The 14,543-nt window shown below is 57.1% G+C and overlaps 1 protein-coding gene across 1 annotated transcript in view; it reads right to left on the bottom strand.

The window, feature by feature from the left end:
• Positions 1-274: 274 nt before the first annotated feature.
• The window catches only part of LOC119623689 (POTE ankyrin domain family member B-like), a 57,863-nt gene continuing 43,594 nt past the window's right edge, over positions 275-14,543 (bottom strand). Inside the window, exon 11 of the mRNA XM_073010367.1 lies at positions 275-1,460. The gene's annotated coding sequence lies outside the window, so the exon portion shown is untranslated. The remainder of the gene's footprint in view (positions 1,461-14,543) is intronic.

The raw sequence follows: 14,543 nt of genomic DNA, 5'->3' as shown, positions 1-14,543 counted from the left end.
GAAGGGAGGAGGCAGAGGGAAGAGGGAAATGGGAAGAGGAAGGAAAGGAGAGAGAAAGGGAGGAAGGAGGGAGGAGGGAGGAGGGAGGGAAGAGGGAGGGAGGGAAAAAGAGGTAAGAGTGGGAGGAAGGAGAGGAAAGAATGGAAGGAAGGAGGGAAAAAGGGAAAAGGGGAAGGATGGGGGAAGAGGGAGGAAGGAAGAGGGAGGAGGGAAGAGGGGAGAAAGGGAGGGAAAAAGGAGGAGGAGGGAGAGAGGTGGGAGGAGGGAGGGAGGAGAGAGAAAAGGGGAGAAAAGGGAGGAGGAGGGAGGGAGGGAAGGGGAAGAGGAGGGAGAGGAAAGAAAGGAAGGAAGGAGGGAAAAAGGGAGAAGGGAAAGGATGGGAGAAAAGGGAGGGGGAAGAGGGAAGAAATGGAGGAAGGAAGAAGGAGGGAGAAAGGGTGGGAGAAGGAGGGAGGAGGGAGGGAAAAAGGGAAGGGGAAGAGGTGGGAGGGGAGGAGGACCACAGTGCTCACTGAGCACCTCTCCTCTCTGTGCCTGGTGCTGTCCCCCAGGGCACCTCCCCAGCATTCAGTAGCTGCACCATCACCAAGTTCTTTAACTGCACCCAGCAACTCAGGAGGTGATCATTCCAGTCTATATTTATTCCAATTAAAAATAAAAAACCAGAGTCTAAAAACGGGCAAACAGAAACATGGAAGGCAAGCGCAGTTGGAAAACTGCTGTCTGCAAATCGGCTGCTTAATTGCTGAGTGTTTGTACATACTCACTTTTAAAAAATGATTTAATGAAGCCATTTTCCTCCCCTATAATTACTCCATTGTCGGGGACATATGTGCAGTGCCCACCCCTCCTCCTCAGGGTGAGGAGCCCCTGCTTGCCCCACTCCCACTTGAGAACACGGAAGCCACGCGCAGGTGTGAAAGGCAGCACCCACCTGCAAGCTCTGGCCTTGGGCAAGGCTTACACCTTTCTGAGACTTAGGTTTCTTTTATCTGAACAAAGGGTTAATGAAGCGGACCTCCTGTGCCTGTCCTGAGGATTCCAGAGGTGTGTGTAGGACACGCATGAAGTAGGAACGGAGTGGTGGGCAGGTGGCACTGCCTGTGTCACTGTGCCACTTAAGGGAAGCCGGTGTGCTCTGGCTTGTCCCCTGCTTACAGCGTGGACCACCCCTTGTTTGAAGGCACAGCCGCTGTGGACATGTGTGTCCCTAACAGCCACGAGGCTTGCATTTGGCAGCTGCAAGGGCCCTCGAGTGGACCCCAGAGCCCCTCTCGCGGGCACGTGTATGCACGTCTGCACTTTATATATGGGGAAACTGAGGCCCAGTAGGAAAGGGACTTGCCCAAAGGGAGCCTCAGACTGGAACCTCGGTCTCAGCAGAGGCGATGGGTGCTGCAGATGTGTCTTCCCAGCGGAAGTCATTCTTCGGTCGCGTTCCAGGTCAGGCTCGGTCTGTGCTGAGAGATGAGAAGACACACGGGCTGCTGTGGCACCCAGGACCTGATGGCTCCACCGAACCCGCAAAGAGGAGGCTTTGATCCGCTACCCAGACTTTCTAACAAACCCTCCCAGGATCAGAGAGGAAGAGGGAACTAAGGTGACACAGGGCGATTGTGGGGCAGTGAAGTCGTTCAAGAAACTTCCAGAAGGCACTCTAGATTCTGAGTGTGAAAGGGGGTATTGGGTGCCAGCGAGGTGGGTGAACGGAGGGAAAGGAAATGCAGCCTGGTCCTGAGGGGATGCCAAGTGTTGGGGGCGAGGAGACCCTGCCAGGCAAGTCACCCAAATACGCGGCAGCGAAGGCAGCAGGATCTGAACCCACAACCCACAGAGATACGGGGAGAGAGCAGGATGCCCTTCGGCACGAAAGCTGTGTGGGGAGGAGTTAGCAAGACTGGTGCCCACCACGCTCTGGACACCAGCAGAGGACAGAGTGAAGGGAACCTCACCGAGACCTCACAATCACGTCAGAACAGGAGAACACCTTCCCATTTCACTGACCAGAAAACTGAGTCCCAAGGAACATTAAGTAACTGGCCCCAAGATTATAGCAACATCAGAAAACTCAGTGTTGGGCCACGCGGTGGCTCCAAGCTTGTCTTCTCTGAGCTTCCCAGGCTGTCCCCTGATCTGTGCACCGTGCCCCAGAGGGGTTGGTGTGGCGTGGCACCTGCCCTGCATGTCCTGGGCACCTCTGACATTCTCCAATGCCAGCAGCTGGACGCTGACTGCAGCCCGACCCAGTGCAAGAGCCGTGTCATTTCAGCTGTGAGTTACCCTTGGGCTTAGTGCATCTCCTCAACTCCACCTCAGCCCCGGACTGGCAGTGTGCCCTGTGGGTGGAGAGGGCTGGCGGCAGCAGAGGCAGCTGATTTTCTGTGTCTGAACCCACAAGGGCAGCACCCCCATGGCCACCCCCGGTGCCTGTGCCCACCTCTCTGCATCCATGCCCTGAGCCGCATCTCCCGACCAGCCCTTCCACACGTGGGTTCAGCTGCCTGCCGTGGCTTGCTGGTATTCTGAGCCCACTGGTACTGGAGGCTGTGACACTCACTAGCAGATCGTTCCAGAACAAAGCTGGGCTGGGCCTAATCTCAGAGGACCCCTCCTCCACCGTCAGTGCCCCTGCCTGCAGTTTTTACTGACACCTTAGGGATGGAAATGGGGGCATGACCTCGAATATGACCTACGGAAAACCAGCGCACACCTCCTCACTTTACTCCTGGCCAGCTGTGTCTCGCTGACTGTATGAGAATCGGTCCTTTTCAGTGAATCCCTTGCTATCTATAAACTGTTCTGGTAACTGAACCCCTCCCGTGCCAGAGTTCCTTTCCAGACCTCTCCTGACCACCGACGCGGTGCCAGGCTGAGTCCAGACCAGGCGTGCACATGACTGGGCAGGGAACTTCTGCAGCCAGTGGTGCCAATGCAACTGTACGAGTGGCTCAAACTGGGAAGTGAGTCCACACCAGTTAGCCAACAGTGCCACCCCATCACCCCCGAGGGCCCTCATCACCAGGGCCCTCCTCCTCCAGGCTGCCCCCTGCACCTCCTCAGGGACCAGCACTGAAGGGGGTAAGCCTGGCAGAGCAGGAGCCCTGGGGCCTAACTCCAGGCTGCCCCAGCTCCTTTATGAGTGACTGATGTTCCCTGCCCTGCTGCTGAACAGGGGAGCCCAGGATCCTGTGGGGCTGAGAGCAGGCACAGAGGCCACTGAAACGCAGCTGCTGCTCTCGCACGGCAGGAGCCCCTACGTGCACCCTGTGGGAGGCCCGGCCAAGGAGCTGCAGGAGCTGAGGGAGAAGGAGGGGAAGAGTGGGTCAGACCAAGAGGTGTGGGTGCTGCAGGGAACTCCCCTGAGATCCGCCAGTGCTGACTAAGGAAGCAGGTTGCTCCACGCCAGCAGCAATGAAGGGGTGAAGGCAGAAGTTCCAGAAAGGCAATGAGCAGCTCTTCTTAAAGAGCGGAACCCATAGAAGCAGAGAGTAGAATGGTAGTTACCAGGGGATAGGCGGGGCAGGGAGGACTCGGGAGATGTCAAGAAAAATCACGTATTTACAGGCCACGGAAGGTGGGCAGCCCTGCTCCGGAAGGAGGGCCAGGCTGTCGGGCCTGCCAGGAGCAGCAATGTGAACCTGTCTCTCGAGAGGGACCCAATTCCTTGCCCATGGGGCTCAGCCTGGGACGCATCTGGAGGCAGAAGATAGGTCAGAAAAGGCAGGAGGAGGGAGAAGCCCTGGTTCTTCAGCCCCTGCCCTGCCCAGCCTCCAGGAGGCAAAGACTGGATGGAAAGGGTGGCTGCGAACACTCGTGGTGCTCAGGCACTGCACTGGGCTTGCTCCAGGCAGCCCCTGCTCTCTGCCTTCCCACAGCTGGGAGCACAGCCCTGGACAGCCACTGTGGCATCTGCACCAGCTCTACCCCTCCTGACTTGATGGGCACCCCGAGCCAGCACTCACCCTCCCAGGGCTCCCTGCACTTACCTGACAAATGGGGATCAAGCCACAGCTGACTTAACGGGGGGCGGGTGGGCTGCTGCACAGAGGGGCTCAGAGAAGCGTGGGTCATGCAGACTTAATAAAGGTTTCATAACCACAAGCCCTGACTGCTATCACCTCCTGTTACAAACGAGATCACGGAAGCTCGGAGAGGTCAAGGGACCTGCCGGCCAGGTGGTCAATGTGAAGAAGTCAATCCAGAGAGGTCCTAGCCAAGGTGTTCCCTCTGCATGGATTCAGTCAGCAGCGTGAAATGAGCAGCTGCTTGTGCTATGCCGCATGCTGGTGCCATGCCACGTGCTGGTGCCCGGGCATCTTGGGACACCAGCGTGAAAAGTGCAGCTGCTGTACCTGCCTGCAGAGATGGCATGCTCATGCAAGGTCCTGGAGACCAGGGCTCCATGACAGGGGTGTAGAACTGCCACAGGAGCAGGGGTGGGGTGTCCCAGCACAGTGCAGCCTCAGGGCCACAGCACCACAAACGGCCCCCTGGAGGATGGGTCAGTTACGAGTAACCCATGCTGGAGGCTGAGCATGGGTTACTCGGGTGAGAGGGCAAAGGGAATAGCATGTGCCAAGGCCTAGAAGGGAAAATCAGTGCCCTGTGTTCAGAGGACATCAGGAAGGCTCAGGGTACAGGGAACTTAGAACTGGAGGAGTGGAGAGGAGAGAGATGGCAGGAGATCCGGGGAGTGGATTTGATTTATGTCTCAAGGGAGGACAAAGGGAAAACAGCAGAATGTCTCAGGAAGCCACAAGAAGGGCGGCAGGGCGGGGACAGAGAGGAGGGGCAAGACCAGCTGCTGGGTAGCTGATAAGAACAAAGACCAGCCTTTGTGGAGCCTTTGCGCTGTGCCAGGTACGTCCTTAGGAGGAGATGGTGGCCTAGGGGCTAAGGCACGGGCAGAGGGCACAGAGGAAGCAGGGCAGAGCCCAGGGAGAAGCAGACCTGGGAGGAGTGCAGCAGGGACACCCCAAGGGAGATGACCTAGGGCACTGAGCTACCAGCTGCCCGAGAGAGGGCCTCACAGGCACAGCCACTACACACACTGGCCGGTGTCCACCTGCAAACAACCTGCCCCCGTTTCACCGGATCCCCCTGCTGGGGCCAGGACGGACGGCACATGGAACTGGGAACAGCTGTCTGAGGAGTCATCTGTCTGTCTGTCATCTCCGCACGTCTGCCAGCCTCACCCCCGCCGGTCCTCCCTCTCCCTCCTTCAAGGAAAGGTGGTCTCTAAGCTCCAAGGCAGCCTCCCTCCCTGGCAGGGGCAATTCTGGGACGCTAGCATAGTCCCTACGACAAAGGCTCTAAAAGACCAAATCCTCCAGGGCAGAGACCTTTCCTGTGGGTGAGCTCCGTGATCTACGGGAGCCCTCAGCTCTGCCCATCCCACAAGGAAGGCTGCCCATGACAGCCTCACCCCCTACACTGGACCAGGCCTGGCAGAGGGAGGCAGGATGGGACCCCCAACTGTCCTGAGCTGTGTTGGGCTCCCCTCCCAGGCCGAGTCAGAAGGGAGATGGTCTTTTCCATAAGAGGATGGTGAAAAAGGAGCTCCCCAAGCCACCCCAGAGGCAGGCAATGCTCAGAGCATCAAGAAGCTGGGAGAGGCCCCTGGGCCCTGCTGTAGAAGGCAACAAGGCCAGCACCCTTCCCCAGCCAGCCAGGCCCCCGGGGTCTCAGCCCAGGGCCCTCCCACTGATCTCCAGGCCTGTGATCTTGTGTCCTTTTATCAGGCTTCTCCTGCTGCCAGGGGATCTTTCTAGACCTGAAATATAACACCAGCCTCCTGTTTCAACCCTCCACCTATAGATGGAGAACCCAGCCTGGCATGCACCCTCCGCCTAACCACAGGCCACCCTGCTCTGCTAGAATGCCCCTCCTCGTGGCTCCAGAGCCCTGTCAGTGTCCCGGTCACCACTCACCCAGCCCCAGTCACACCAGAGAACAGGAACCACAGCTCACAAGTGTTTTCCTGATGAACAGGGCTTTTGACAGGGATCTGTCAGGCATTTGTGTTTTCCAAAACACAGACTCTGTGAACACCAGAAATGCAGCATTTACCTAAATTATGTGCGATTATTTTGATTCAGAAATTACATGCATTGATTTTCATGCACAGACAGGATTTCCAAACTCTAAATAATGGACTTGTTACGTTGTTTGCATTAGAACACTGTCTGGGACAATATAAAATACAGGTATCTAGATACTAGGTAACATCGGCAGGGGCCAGGAGGGCCGGGGACAATTTACATGGATTATTTATCACCGAGACATCTTAAGAAATTATTCACACCTTTGAGAGATCGTTTGAAATTGTAAATGCTGCCTAGACACCAGCAATGACCGAGAACTCAAACAGTCGAGGAACTCGAAAAGCAACACAGGGAGCGGCAAATCAATTCAAGAAGGCACCAGCGATGATGCAGCCACGAATTAGGAAGTCAGTTTAGGGTGCTTGGAAATGGCAGCATCTGAAAGAGCGGAAGGAATTTAAGGAGGAAGAGCCCAGAGCGCATGACTCTAGGCAACCAGTTCCAGCGCTCAGAAGACAGGAGCAACAGGAAGCAGTCAGGATGTATTTGACTGTGGCACAATTGGGTGGCCATGTCTGCCATGGCCAGTGACGGACACGTGACTGTCTTGGCTCAGACACTCGTGGGTCCCTCCCCCTCATGGAGCCCCCATTTCCACATCAGTCAATGAGACGGTCGTTCCTGTCCTGGTGAGTGGAAGGAGGCCATGGGGACAGAGGCAGGGAAGGTCTGGGCAAGTGGCTGTGGAGGATGCTCTGGGAAATGTGGCAGAGGGTCTGCAGGAGGCAGGGTCTGCATCGGAGAGAGTGGGTGTGTCCAGCCTATGTAGAGGGGGCATCTGCACCACATGCAGTAGCCAGGCAGCGCTCATGGGGACAACTGCTCCTTCTTTGACCTCATCCCTCAGCCTGAGACTGAGGTGGATCCCCAGGATCTCAGTCCCTGACCCAGCTCAGAGTTCCCTGTTTGCCAGGAGCAGGACCCTCTCCACAGACTACACAACTGCGGCTGCTATTCTGAACCTCATTGAGCTTTTCTAGGCTGGAAGCAATGCCTTGGCAATGGCAAAACAGGACAGCAGAACTGAAGGACTCGACTGGGGAGGGCAGTCAGCCGGCCCGCGGGAGCCCGGCCCTCGCCTGAGACCATGGCAGACTGGTCACTAGTTGATGACCACACTCTTGGCTGCCAAGATCACCTTAATTTCCGAATCTCTCCTAGCACAGGGCTCAGGTACCAGGAGATGCACATTACCTTAAATGCCAAAACCAACTGGCCATCGCCAGGCTACGCTGCTGGAGGCAGTGACGGGGAAGAAAGCCTAGCACTTGCTGATGAGTGAGCAGCTCTGCCCTGGATTCCTGCTTCCTTTGTTCCTTTGTAGAATCAGGCTATGCCTGATGTCTACAAAGGAAAATTTTAATAGAATCATGGCAAGCCTGGGAAATAATACTGTTCGCAGTGACCCCTAATTAAAGCACAGAGAGCACACAGCCAGAGCCCTCGGTACCGTGGCTGCTGGGGATTAATTGAGAGAAAGAGATGCAGAGAAGAGGCCGGCCAGACAGCATGGGGCTGGGGGTGGGGGAGGCAAGTCCCACCAAGGCGGCTCTGAGGTCCTCAGAAGAGGCCCTGTCTATCACCGCTATGCGAGTCTAGGGGAAGCTGAGATTAGCACGCAGCCTCCCTGCAAGCTGGTGATCCCCAGATGGTGGAAGTGCAGAGGCCAGGTGCATGCAGCGTGCTCTCTCTGGTGCAGGCAAAGGAGAGAGAATTTAAACAGCTCCATGTCATATTTTTCCTTACAATTTACATCGCATTCAACAAGCCACCACCCAGGTGTCCATGCTAGAGGCAATTCCGAGGGCAGCCCAGACAATGGGAGGGGGAAGTGGAGGTCTGGGCTCCACTCCCCAACAGGGAGTCACAGCCTCATCCAGGAGCCACCCCTTCTGCTGTATGACGGGGATAACAGCCCACTTCAGGATCTTCCGGCCATTGTGGACCGAGGGAATGTAACAGACAGCTTGTGAAAACAGAACTTCGATTTATCATCCAGAGAAGCCTTCCATAGCTGTTCAATACCAGGTCTCCTTAGGGTGGGCTTCTCGGTGCAGGGAGGGGTCCTGCAGGGGCCCCCTGAGCACACACATGAAGGGTGAGTCACGTCGTTACCACCTGGGAGGGTGGGCTTTGTGCTCTCCAGGGCTGGCCCTCGGAGAGGCAGGAGACAGGGCTGCACTGGGGCTGGGAACACCCTGTAGACAGGCAGCCTGCAAATGCAGCCGCTTCCCACTGAGGTCAGTAAAGGGTTCAATAGTGACCCACCCAAAAGATGTGTCCACATCCCAGTCGGAGCTTCTGAATGTGACCTTATTTGGAAAAACGGTCTTAGCAGATGTAATTAAGTTAAAGGTCTTAATGATGAGATCATATCATGGACTATCCAAGTGGGCACTAAATCCAAGCACACGTGTCCTCACGAGAGACAGATCCAGGAAGAAGATGCCACGGGAGGGCAGGTGCAGAGGCTGAGGGGACGCACACCTGTAGCCACTAGAAGCCGGAAGAGCCAGGGGGGATCCTCCTTTGGAGGCTCGAGGGGGAGCATGCCCTGCAGACACTGTGATTGCTGACTTCCAGGCATCTGGGAGAGAAGAAGTCTCTGCCGTTTGAAGCTGTCAGGTCTGGGGTCATCTGTTCTGGCAGCCCCCGGAAGCTACCACAGGCTCCACGATATCAGCGCCCTCAGCTGGGGTATAAGGGGATAGTTCAGCCTCGGATCCTGCAGGAACAGGCATCAGGGTCCCTGAATGGGACCTTCTCGCGAGACATGGGACTCGGGCCCAGTGACCCTGTCTAGGGCCGGGGGTTGTGGAGGCCGCATCCTGCCCTGTGTGTGGTGGAGGCTGGAAGACCCCTCCATCTGGCCTCCCTGGTTCTACAAAGCGGCCCAGCCAGGCTGTGGGAGCTCCAACAGCAACAGTGAGGACCCAGCTGACTGTGGGGTGGCCCTCAGGTTGGACTGTGACCTGGGCCAGGAGGGCAGGGCCACCGGAGAGCCCCTCCCATGAGACAGGGCTTGTTTCCAACAGCAGAAGCAGCTTTGGGAGAGGCCTCAGGAGGCAGGTGCTGCGGGTCCCCGTCAGGCACACAAGGGGCTCCAGCAACCACCAGGGAGACAAAGGGATGCTTCAGTCGGGAGCTGCTGTCCCCAGGCTGTGCTGCGGGTGACATCCGTGGGCTTCTGTGTGCAGGGCCTGATGTCAGGCTCAAGCTAACAGGCCACCACAGTGAGGGTGCCAGGACGCAGGCGTGGGGTGCTCCCAACCCGCTGGGTTTAGGGCATTTCCCTGCGGCCAGCAGAGGAAGCCCTGTGGTGCCGCATCCCAGAGCTTGTCTCCCCGCCCTGAGCCTCCCTACTCATTTCTTTCTTTCCCAGGTTCCTTTCACCCTGGCACCCTCCCCTCACGTCTCTCCCTCCTGCCTCTGGGAGCCTCATCAGGCTCCCCTGGGCCCACAGCAGGCACCTGCTAGTGGCATCTAGCCTCCCTCAGGGAAGCTGCCCTTCCAGGGGTGCCAGGCCTGAGCCTCAGTTCCTACCCTCTGCTGGGTCCACACGGCCTGACTGGTACAACCTGAAGCCACCTGACCCCACAACCTCCCCTTCCTTCCTGTGCTTTCCATTGTTAGGAAAAATAACAAGAGTGTGCTGGGAGATTCCAGGGAAGAGCTAGAGGAGATGTCTTCCGGTGCAGCTCCAAAGTCAGACACGAGGCCTGGCAGGGGGCCCTGGGGCTCTGGGTTGCGGGGCGAGGGGGGTGGGGGGGGGCGGGGCGGCACAGCCAACCTGGTGTGGGTGGAGTGGCCTCAGCAGAGCCTGAGCCAGCCCTGGTGTGATGGGATAGTTATGGGGGCAGCTCCCGGGCCTTGGCTGGGATGGCCCAGGGGCTCTGCCTGGGAACTGTCCACCCTACGCAGCACGCTTCTGGCAACGTGGAGTCCGAGTGACTGAGACACAGCTGCCCACAGTGACGGGAGGGGCATGCTGGGTTAGACTAGACCTGGATCTCATCTGGGGACCAAAGGCTGCAGGGGGCCTCACGAGGGCTGTGACGCCCTGGAAGGTGAGCAAACAAAAGTGGGAGTGTGTGCTGTGTGGCGTGAGACCCTCAGGAGGGTGTGTGGGCACAGGACAGGAGACCAAATTACATCTCTCATTCATTCACTCAACAAACACAACCTGAGGATGAACAGACAGCCTGCCCTGCAGGAATCAGCCAGAAGTCCTGACATATCAGGGAGGGCCTGGGCAGCAGGGACAGCAGGCAATGCACAGGGGTGCAAATAAATGAAAAAGAAGGAAAGCCAGGAGGCCCGAAGGAGGCAGGCTGTGTGGAGGAGGCGGGCTGGGTGCAAGAGGTGAGCTGCGTGCAAGAAGTAAGTAGGCTGCGTGCAGAAGGTGGGCTGGATGCAGGAGACAGACCGCATGGAGGAGGCGGGCTGCGTGGAGGAGGTGGGCTGGGTACAGGAATGGGGCTGGGTGCAGGAGACAGGCTGCATGGAGGAGGCAGGCTGGGTACAGGAGACAGGCTGCGTGGAGGAGGCGGGCTGGGTATAGGAGACAGGCTGCGTGGAGGAGGCGGGCTGGGTATAGGAGACAGGCTGCGTGGAGGAGGCGGGCTGGGTACAGGAGACAGGCTGCGTGGAGGAGGCGGGCTGGGTATAGGAGACAGGCTGCGTGGAGGAGGCGGGCTGGGTATAGGAGACAGGCTGCGTGGAGGAGGCGGGCTGGGTATAGGAGACAGGCTGCGTGGAGGAGGCGGGCTGGGTATAGGAGACAGGCTGTGTGGAGGAGGCGGGCTGGGTATAGGAGACAGGCTGTGTGGAGGAGGCGGGCTGGGTACAGGAGACAGGCTGTGTGGAGGAGGCGGGCTGGGTACAGGAGACAGGCTGCGTGGAGGAGGCGGGCTGGGTATAGGAGACAGGCTGCGTGGAGGAGGCGGGCTGGGTATAGGATACAGGCTGCGTGGAGGAGGCGGGCTGGGTATAGGAGACAGGCTGTGTGGAGGAGGCGGGCTGGGTACAGGAGACAGGCTGCGTGGAGGAGGCGGGCTGGGTATAGGAGACAGGCTGCGTGGAGGAGGCGGGCTGGGTACAGGAGCGGGGCTGGGTGCAGGAGGTGGTGTGTGTAGTGAAGCCTCAGGCTGTCATTTAACTTGTAAATGCCCACCCAGCTCAGAGTTCTCTAAAGAGAGGATCAATTTGTTTTTTTCCTTTTAAACTGGGATCAGAACGGAGGAGGTTAGAAAGGAGAGGAATCGCTTGCAGAGCTCCCCAAGTGCAGAGGCCTTCGTGTTCCTGGTATTTCCACACTGGAGTCGGCACCTTCTGGCCAAAGCCCTTTCTATCCTTATAAGCCCAGCCTCCTCTCTGTTCCACAAATCTCACTAAAGCCTGGCTGCCCTGGACCGTGTTCCTTCCCACGGCAACACCACCTTGATCCCCAGCAGGCCGCTCCGGCTGGGCTCTGTGACGAAGGAATTCATAAAATATGAGGAAGATAAACTTGATACCACGCAGGTCACTTTGGTTCCCCGAATGAAGAAATGTGAAAATGTAAAAGTCGCATGACAGATACAGTGGCCTTTTGTGGGAAGACAGAGATGTCATTCTCAGCACACGTAAACCCATCACCTCGGAACATACGTTCGGACGCAGCGGCGATCTGCGGACGCAGGGACCCAGGCTGCCAGAAGGTTTCTGAGAGTGGATTACAAGGGCTGCTGGGACGGATAACTTTAAGCTGCCCTCCATCGTATGTTGATTTTTATTGCACTGTGTTTTCTAGGAAACACCAGGCGAGCAAAGCAAGGTAAAAACACTTAAATGCTCAAAGGAAGTAAGTCAGAATATAACATCTATAGATCCAGGACAGCCTGGGCTTTGAAGATGTGCATTTGAATTTCAAATTGGCTACCTTCTGAAGGACTCCAATTTTTTTTTTTTTTTTAAAGTTCTGGGATACATGTGCAGAACGTGCAGGTTTGTTACACAGGTGTACATGTGCCATGGTGGTTTGCTGCACCCATCAATCCGTCATCTAGGATTTAAGCCCTGCAGGCATTAGGAATTTGTCCTAATGCTCTCCCTCCCCTGGCCCCCCACCCCCTGGGGACTCTAATTGTTTTGGCCTCAGTTTCCCAAGAAGGCATGGAAACACAGGAATGCTCCCTCCCAGGACATTGTGAGCCCCTTAGAAGACACGTGGGCATTGCTGGCCTGGGACCCCGTGTACAGGAGGTGCTTGTTTCAGTCCCTCAGGCTGCCATAACAAAGTGCCCTGCGCTGTGTGGCATATAAACAGTAGGCATTTATTCTCTCTCAGTTCAGGAGATGGGAGTCCCAGATCGAGGCATCGACAGTACCACGGGCCTCCCAGAGCCTCCAGGGGAGTTTGTTCATGCTTTCTTTTAGCATCCGGCATGGCGGGCGATCCCCTGCGTTCTTTGGCTGGCAGCTGCCTCACTCTACTCTCCGCCTGCTTTATCTGCCATGTGGCTTTCTCTTCACTGTCTCTCCTTTTTTTATAAGGACATCAGTCATTGGATTTAGGGCCCACCCTACTCTAGTAGGACCTGCCCTTAATTCCATCCGCAAAGACCCTACTTCCAAAGAAGGTCCCTTTCTGAGGTTCCCGGTGGTGTGAATTTCAGAGGGAGCCTCTCCAGCCCAGCACATCAGCCAGGTGTGTCCGCAGTGCGGACGGAGGTCTGAAGAGCCTCAAGTGGTTGATGGGGGAGAGGCAGAATCATCCACCGTGATAAAGGTCACCATGGCCAGCATTCTCTCTCATTACTGGGCACACTCTCCTCTGCTCTGGCAGCATCCAGCATCTCCCTGGGTTCTCTCCCAGGACACCCAGCTCTGTGTTCCCACAAGGATGTAAGTTTCTCCATCGTTCCCTCCCCACCATTGCGGCTCAGGAGACCCTTCCCTACGGCTCCAGGGAAGCCCCGAATGCTGGTCCAAAGTTAAACGTTCAAATACGGACATGCAGAGCCTCAGCAGGCTCCTCGCTGGCTCACCAACGGTCAAGGTTACATTCAGGACCGTCCCTCTCAGCTCCCCGACCTCTCCAAACTCTGCAGAGCCCAAGCTCCCTGCCGGATGCCGACTCCGCATGTCCACATCTCCCCGATCCCTCCCAGCTCTCCTGGGTCCCCTGGCTGACCTCCACCTAGAGGCCACTGTTCTCCAGGTAGAATCCCACCCCCCAGCTCTTTCCTTCCCTGCTGAACGAGCCCAGCCCTGCCTGGCAGTCTTTCTCGTGCCCTAGTTCCCTCCCGGGGCTGTGCCATCCCCGTGCAGTGAAGGCCCCTGTGCGGTGAGCACAATGAGTGGACTATTCATTCTGTAAACGGAGCACATGCTCCTGTTCTCAGTGCCGCAGACACCATGTCCCAGCCCTTTCCTTGCCACGTCTGTCACTCAGGAAAGTCCGTGGCTCCCACTCAGGTGCATGCTGGGTAAAGAGGACGCCATGTGTGGCCAAGGCTTGGCTCAGAGGGCTCTCCAGGCAGCGCCGCTGGAATGCCTCTTAGGGGTACTTAGCAAGAGTCAGGTGGGCTCTCTTGATTTCAAAGAAAGGGGACTGGATAGTAGATCTAGGAGGAGAAGACCCTCAGGATGTCACCACCTCTCCTGTCACCTCCGCAGGCCTATCTTTTCTTTTTCTTCCTAAAAACCCCACATATCACCTGTTTATCCAGAAAGGGGAACACTCGTTTTGTTAATGAGTGTTCTCATTAACTGCGAGCCCACCCAGGGAGGCCACGCTGTGGGGGACACCTGCTCCGAACTCCTGTCCCAGCCAAGACTTCGAGGCACCGGCCTGTGGCCCTGGCGAGCTGGGGAGCCTGGAGCGGGTGGAGGGGACGCATCTGCAGGGTCAGTGCCTTCCCCACAACTCCAGGTGGACTCACAACTGCCACAATATCACACATGGTTCTGGCCGCGGCTCTGGGCTACTCGGGGTGCCTGCCATCCCAGTTTCACTATGCCACATGGAACTGTTTCCTCACTCTGTTGAGGCCAACGACAGCCTGAGGGTGGAGCGGGGACTGGGTCCCCTCCCATCACTCCCTTGGCAGGTGCCTGTTCTGGACACAGCCTGAACTCCCAGCACGCTGCCCAGCCTCACAGCATGGTCTCCCACCTGCAGTGGGTCAGGTTCCTCCAACTCCTGGGCTATATTTTGTGAACTGCTGCACGGGCTCTGTGGGTACCAGAGGGGAAGGAGTGGGAAGAGTTTGGGAATGTCACTTCTCCATGTCCATCTCTAGTGTAAATAATGGAGCCACAGGCTTCTTTCAAGCACCAGCATCCATCCTCTCTGCACACAGTGCCAGGTGCCGCAGTCACTCTGCAGCCCACATGCCATCAGAAACTCTCAGGCTCAACACCTGGTCACAGACATGTCCCTGCTTCAGGGCAAAG

The sequence above is a fragment of the Chlorocebus sabaeus genome, chromosome 2 (assembly GCF_047675955.1).
Source record: "Chlorocebus sabaeus isolate Y175 chromosome 2, mChlSab1.0.hap1, whole genome shotgun sequence".
NCBI classification, from domain to species: domain Eukaryota; kingdom Metazoa; phylum Chordata; class Mammalia; order Primates; family Cercopithecidae; genus Chlorocebus; species Chlorocebus sabaeus.
The sequence above is the reverse complement of the archived record's forward strand: the minus strand, read 5'-3'. Positions and strand labels throughout refer to the sequence as shown.